Here is a 7,680-nt window from a genome sequence, read left to right as displayed (position 1 = left end):
AAAGTGCGCATTTAAACCCCTTAAGCTTGAGTATTGTAGGACCTTTATCTATCTTATTTTCCCGTTTTAGACTAATTTTATGTTATTTTCCTTTTCAGACGCTTCTCCCCAAAATAAGTCAATTTAGCCAAATTAGAGCATAAAAGAAGCAATCTGAAGCTGAATGGAAGAAATGAGCAAAGTGGAAGCAAAGTGGTGGAAAACAGCAAGCTTCGATCGATTAGACATATTTTCGATCATTCTCATAGTGATCGATCCAGCCCTGCCAAGATGGATCAAACCCCTTGTCCCTATCCTCAAGAATTTTCATCTTCGATCGATCCAACTTTTCTCTAGATCGATCGAACTTCCTTGATCTTATCCCTACCTACCACTTTTGTCTTTTTTCCAAAATATCCCAAAAATATCTCAGAGATTTGTCGTATTCCGAAAAGGAGCCGCGAAAAATTGATCGATCTGGCCATACTTCGATGGATCTGGCCATAGTTTGATTGATCTCATCTGAATTCGATTGATCGAACCTCCTCAAATTCGAAATAAAATAGAGTCCAACTCATTAAAAGATGGCTCGTGGTGCAATCATTGAAAGGGCCCTAGTGTGAGAGACCTGACCATTGGGTGCGACACTTGAGCAACCTATATAAGGATTTTGAGCCATTTTATACATAGAGAATGATATAGAACTTTAGACTTTGACACAATCTTAGAGAGGAGGCTAGAGATTAGAGAGACATACACCATTTGGGTGTTCCGGTTTCCATCAAGGAGAAGATACTTCCTACCATGGAGATGGCCCTTGAGGGTTGGATGACTACATCAATGAGTGGCTAAACATCTTCTTGGGGCTAGAGTTAGCCCTAATCATGCCTTATAGATCTTGATATTTTGTATTTTAAGGTGATTTGTGTTGTAATCTTGTCTTGACATTTGATTTATATATGAATCTTGTTTTTACAATGATTTGTATTGTTTAATACTTCCAATTGATCATTTCATTCTATTCATATGTCTATGCATGCTAGAATAGATGTTCATGTGTTATTGATGCATGTCTATATGTGTTGATGCTATGAATCTAGAGATTGTCAAGGCATAATGCTTTAATGGAATACTCTTGTGGTTTGTTTGATGGTTCATACTCATTTCTTGATGGATTGTGCATCTACCTTAGTTTAATTAGTTTAATTTTCATGTCCTTAGCTTAGATGTAGTGTAGTTGCTTTACTTTCTAAGATGTGAGGACAATCCATACTTGTTGTTTGATGTTCCATGCTTATGAATGCAAGTAGTATAATTGTTTAACTTGTTAATATGTTGATTGTGAGCTTAAAGGAAGGAATAATGACTTAGTTTGATATATTGTGCTATTCACTAGGTTGTCTAGACAATGTATACTTAATTAGTTATCTATGGTTGTTGATTCAATCAATTACACCTCTTTGTATTACAACACATATTTCCCCGCATTCATTACACATTGAGTATCTTGAACGGTGATGTTTAGTCGTGACCTCGAAATCCTAAGACCTCTCACTCTTGTTCTCTACCATTTATTTATTTTAATTGCTTTGTATTGAATTTATTTACATTGTAGTTTAATAAACTAATCAAAACTTCTTTTGATCACTCGACCTACTAACCCTACCTTGTTTCCATTTCAAACACGCATCCGATCCTTTGGGACGATCCCTACTCACCCTAGCTATATTAGTAGTTAGAGGTAGTAGTGGCACTTTATAAATTTAAATTTGGCCACACTTTTCATTGCAATTTGGGGTACATCGAAGCAAGCACACACCAAGTTTTGGCACCGTTGCCGGGGATTTGGCAACGTCGTGTTTTGGAAACAATTAGGAATTAGTACTCTTTTGATCGTGTTTTTACTTTATTTTATTTTGGTTACTTATTGTATTTGTTCTTGATTGGCTAGGTGAATTGAGCAAGGAAGCGAAGCAAAAGAGAATTGAAAGGCAAGGAGATAAGCTAAGCATAAAAAGGCTAAAATCTAGAAAATTACAAAGCTAAGCGAAAATTGAAAAATGAATTGAAGTTGCTTAAGGACCCTTTGTGAGCTTTTTCTAAACTCAATCTCTAGTTAAATTGTCGGCCCGCGTGGTGGCAAGTTTTTAAATTCTTAGATAAATCATGAGCTCGCGTGGAGGCAATTTACTTTTCTTTGCATATTGTTGAAAGCATGGGAGTATGAGATCATCATATGTGGAGGATGTTTGATTATTGATTTGTTGTGGAGGTGAAGTGATTGTTACTTGCTTGTTTCTTGTTCTTGTTTTGTTTGTGCATGCATGGTCGTAGGTCATTAAATCCTACTCTTGTCCCTCCTAATTTGAATCTTGAATCCATTGTTCATAATCCTAGGGGAAGGGGTAACTCTCATCACTCCATTTTACCAATGGAGGAGCAACATGACGACCATGTAGAGGAACTTGGTCACATAGACCAACAAGGAATCCTTCACCCTAATGTGCATCATGACAACATCCGAGTACCATTAGCCATGCCAAGACCTTTTATTCCACAACAAGGCCAATCCGTTGGGAATGCCTTGGCCAATTTTTGCTCCACAACCTCCCATTATGCAAGGCCATCAAGGTGTTCGTGTAGCACCACCAATTGTGAATCCTCCCATTGCTTTGTGTGATCATTATGTGCCTAATGAATATAATGCACCTACATGCATTCAATTGCCCCCATTTAGAGCATATCACTATGAAATCAAACCACAAACCATTCAAATGCTTCCTAACTATCATGGACTTCTAAGTGAAGAACCTTACAAGCATTTGGATGAGTTTCTTGAAGTGTGTTCCACTGTGAAATACACAAACATTCCAGAAGAAGTGTTAAGACTCAAACTTTTTCCTTTTACCCTTAAATACAAGGCAAAATATTGGTTTAACAATCTTAGGCCTTTTTTCGATAACTTCTTACGTAGAAATGCAACAAGAGTTCTTGAAAAAGTACTATCCAGTATCAAAGACCAATGCTATGAGAACTTCCATTCATGAATTTTCTCAAGGGGATGGGGAATTGTTTCATGAGGCATGGGAAAGATTTAATGACTTGCTTAGGAAGTGTCCACATCTGACATTCCTAAGTGGCAATTAGTCCAATACTACTTTAAAAGTTAGCCGAATAATTAAAAAGGAATGGTAGATGCATTTATGGGTGGTTCTTATCTTAATAAACATGAAAATGATGTTTGGCAATTGTATGAAAGTATGAGTCAAAATTCCATGCATAGATCCTTGTCTTCCAAAAATGGTAGAATTCTAGGTAGAAGGAAGAATATCGGCTTGTATCAAGTTGACAATTCCAATGACATAGCCGCCGAGGTGAAATCCTTAACTCAAAGGTTTGATCGATTTTTGACCAAAACTCGGCGAATCAAGTACCTTCCTCCCCTAATCATGTTCATCATGCATCTAATGAATCTTGCATGACTTGTTCTAGTATCTTACATTCTACTTCCAATTGTCCCCATAGATATGTGCAAAGTGAGAACCATGAATAAGCAAATGCCGTCTTTGTCAACCAAGGGAATAATCCCTATGGCTCATATTACAATCCCGGGTGGATGAACCATCCAAACTTCTCTTCGAAAAGCCAAGGGAAAGGTTTAAACCTTCCCCAATGTGGTTTTCAATGAAAGTATGTTCCACCCCCAATGCAAGGTCAAGGTTCCTAAGGTTATAGATCTTCTTTTCAATCATCAAATGGAAACCAATTTTCAAATTCTCATTTTCCTAATCAATCATCTTATTCTCAAGGAAATTCTAGGAGTCCCGCTTTTGAAGAAAAAGTGTTGACTGCTTTGGGTAATCTAGAGGCAAACACTCAATTACTTCATTCTCATTCCCAATCCATTGCTAAGCTAGAAACCCAAGTCGGCAAATAGCTTGTACTTTGAATGCTAGAGAGAAAGGGAAGATGTCTCTAAATGCCCCACCCAAGCAATCGGAGGTCACACAATTGAACATGTCAATGCGATGACAACCTTGAGGAGTGGAAAAATTTTTGACAACCAAGTTGGAGAATCCAATGAAGAGAGTGAACCGATGCAACCAAAAGTTGACAACTGTCCCGTTTCACATCATATTCCTCCTTCATTGTATGTGCATAAGCTATTTGTTGAAAAAGTTTTGAAAGATGATTTGAAAACTTCTTGTATTGAAAGTAATTCAAAGAAAGATTTAGAAATTTTTTTTGAACCTAAAGCTCCATTTCTGGATGCCTTGAAAGGATCCATTGCTATTGAAAAACAAAAAAACCAAAGTAAATGAAATCATTGAAGTGTTTAGGCAAGTGAAGATCAATCTTCCGCTCTTGGATGCAATCAAACAAATTCCGGCTTATACCAAATTCTTGAAAGATCTTTGAACCCAAAAGAGGAAGAGCAAAAGCCAATCACCAAAGAAAGTGGTCTTAATCGAGCAAGTAAGCTCCATTTTGTAACATAACACTCTCCCAAAATTTAAGGACCGCGGTTCACCTAGTACTTCTTTCATCATTGGTGACCATGTCATCAATCGGGCTCTTCTTGATTTAGGAGCAAGTGTTAACCTTCTTCCATACTCGGTATATGTTAAATTAGGCTTAGTAGACTTGAAACCGACATCGGTAGTTTTGCAACTTGCCGACCGATCCATCAACAAGCCCTGGGGTATTGTTAAGAATGTATTGATTAAGATTGATAAGTTCTTCTTCCCTGTTGACTTCGTTGTCATAGACACGGAACCGATTCCGAATCCCAAGAGCCAAATTCCCGTTATCCTTGGTCGTTCCTTCTTGGCAACGGCTAATGCCAACATAAATTGTAGGACGGGATAATAAAAATCTCATCTGGCCACATGAAAGTGAAGTTAAACATCTTTAACCCAGCCCCAAATTCAATAGACAAGCATGAAGAAGCATGTGTTGTGGAAAAGTGTATTGACAATGAACTTGAAAAACATGAGTCTTTGCTTGAAAATGGAATTTCTAAAAGTCCTTCTTCCAATTTGATTTTCAAGAAAGTTGTTTCAAAAACAAAGTTTGATAGGGCATGGAAGCCCAAAAATTATATAGACCAAGGACCGTCAATCTCTTTTGAGTCAAATCCAATAAGTTCTTCAGCGAACAATTTGTTGGGTGGGATTCAAAGTGCCTTTCACCCCGTTAAGGAGGGGATGCACAACAAGATTTTTGATCTGGGCTAAAAGAGCCCAACTTCTTGTTAGAGACATTACAGACGAGTGTTTCGTAGGGTTTACAACCCTATTCCTCCCTTATTTCTATTTCACCTTTCATTTCTTGCATCGTCTAGATATATTCTGGGTTCATACACATTGTTAGGAACTTTAATTGGGAATGCGTTCACTGTCATTTTCAAATTAAGCATTTTGTGCCTTTTCGATCGATCTCAAAATAGGTTTAATCGATCGAACATCCTCTCTGCATCCAATCACCTCTCTGTTCCATTCTGCGAAATATTCCTGTATATTTCAGCTCTTTGATTATAATGCGAACTTCATTCTCGATCGATCTGAAATTCCAAGATCGATCTAGTTTTCCCTTGGATCGATTTTCATTCCATACTTAGAAAAAATTTTGAACCCATGAAAAATCACCTCTCTGTGTATCGATCGAACATGTCTGCAGGTTTTCACCTTTTGGATCGATTGAGATTCGATCGATCGATCTATGTTCGATCGATCTATGCTCCAAATCTTTGACTTTGACTTCTTTTTTAATTTCAAATTTCAATTTCATTTTTAAAAAAAAAAAAAAAAATCCAAAAATTTTGATTATTTTAACTTTTTATTTTCTAAAAATCCAAAAATATTTTATTTTAAAAAATTCAAAAATTTTCAAAAATACTATGTCGTTTTGTGAACCAGATCGATCTGAGTTCCTTCATGATCGATCTGAGTTCGATCGATCTGATTTCCAAGTGATCAATCGAATTTGTCGGAGATCGTTTTTAAAAATATGACCCAAGGGTCATTTGGATCGATTCTATCATTGATCTCAGACCCTTCTCTCTCTCCCACCACGGTTCATCATCTCTCCCACCTCCGGCGACTTCTCCAACTCTTTCAATCTCTCTCTCGCTTCAGATCTCATTTTCCTCTCTCTCGGTCCTCACTTTTCTCTCTTGATTTGGTAAGTTTCGATCTTGTGTTTCATTTTCGAGCCTTAATCTAGTAATTTCCATGATTTCCATGTTTAAATCTAAAGTTTCCACATTCCATTGTTGCCATTTTTGACTTTTAAAGCATGTGTATATATTTTGTATATATTTTGTTCCAATTTCAATCTGGGGGTCACGTGCCAATTTAAGTGACCAATCTTGACTTGTTGAGGTGTAGAGGCACCCACGAACTTGCTCGGGCACCCCCCGTGTTGTCTAAGTCACAGATCTGTGACTGTTCATGTTTTTTACAGAGTTCGATCGATCTGAGTTGTGCTCAGATCGATCAGAGCAAGATCGATCTCACCATGTTCTAATCGATCCAACTTGGATTGATCTTATCTTTTTCTTGATCGATCGAATTTCAACACTTTGCATTTTCATATATCTGCACCCTCCATAGTGTTCATGCTAGTTTATTTATGCCCAATGCCTGTGTTTTCCACATTGGATGCATTTTATACTTATATTGTTTCACTTAGTCACTGTTTACCTCACTGCATTATCACTTGCATATATTCATGTGATTTGTTCTAAGTTGTCTATCCTAACTTGACAAACATGTTTCTATTTGTGTGCTTTCAATTCTATTTTTCATGAGATATACCTGTTACTAACTCTAATTGCAAGTGTTCTTTCTTTTGCAGGCCATGGCTCGAGTCAAGACTGTTGCCCGCCGATAGTATGAGCGTAGAGTGTGATAGCGTGTAGAGGAGTATAAGGAGCCAGCTCCAGCTCAGTCCCAGCACTCTGCCTCTCCTGCTTTTGTATCTTCATCTTTTTCATCAGCCGATGAGGCTGAGCATGTACCGTCTCCTTCACCACCCCCAACACAGCCTAGCCAGGTCCGAGATAGACATCTCAGGAGATATTCATGCCTTACAGTGGCGCACGAGTCTATCTTTGACATTGTTTTCTTCTCCCGATCGATTTTGACCAGGGCAGCTTTTGATGATATTGATCGCCATGGCATTTCAGCTATTCTGGCCCCGGTGACCTACCCGGTTTACCCGCGGCTCCTCTGGTTATTCTACCAGAACCTCTGACCGGCCCCGAGTAATCTATCAGAGTTACAGACTACTATTGATGGCCATCTCATCCGTATCATTGTTAAGACATTGGCCACAGCTTCTTGATGCCCGCACGTCTGCCCTCCCGGCCTTCATTATCATATTCTCCGGAGGCCATCTTATGCGGATATGGTCGTTGCTCTAATAGGCCCTTACAGTGATGGCGAGACATTCACCACCCGGACTTATTTGCCTGATGATTTATGGTTCTTTGATTCGGTTCTATACTGAAATGTATTTATAGCGGGCCATAAGATCTAAAGGCGTTCAAATTTTTTAGCCGCCCTCTATGCCTTCTATATAGGCCATTGGTTTTCTATTTCAGCACTCTATCGGAGTGTTATGATGCGACTTTATGAGAGCTACATCAGCAAGGCCAAGCCCAGGTGCGCCACCTTCCTTCCCTTCGGACATTTGATT

The sequence above is a fragment of the Cornus florida genome, unplaced genomic scaffold (genome assembly GCF_030987335.1).
Source record: "Cornus florida cultivar Cherokee Brave unplaced genomic scaffold, ASM3098733v1 CherokeeBrave_3.0.0_Hap2_Chr08, whole genome shotgun sequence".
Taxonomy (NCBI): Eukaryota; Viridiplantae; Streptophyta; class Magnoliopsida; order Cornales; family Cornaceae; genus Cornus; species Cornus florida.
This window is presented reverse-complemented; position numbering follows the sequence as displayed.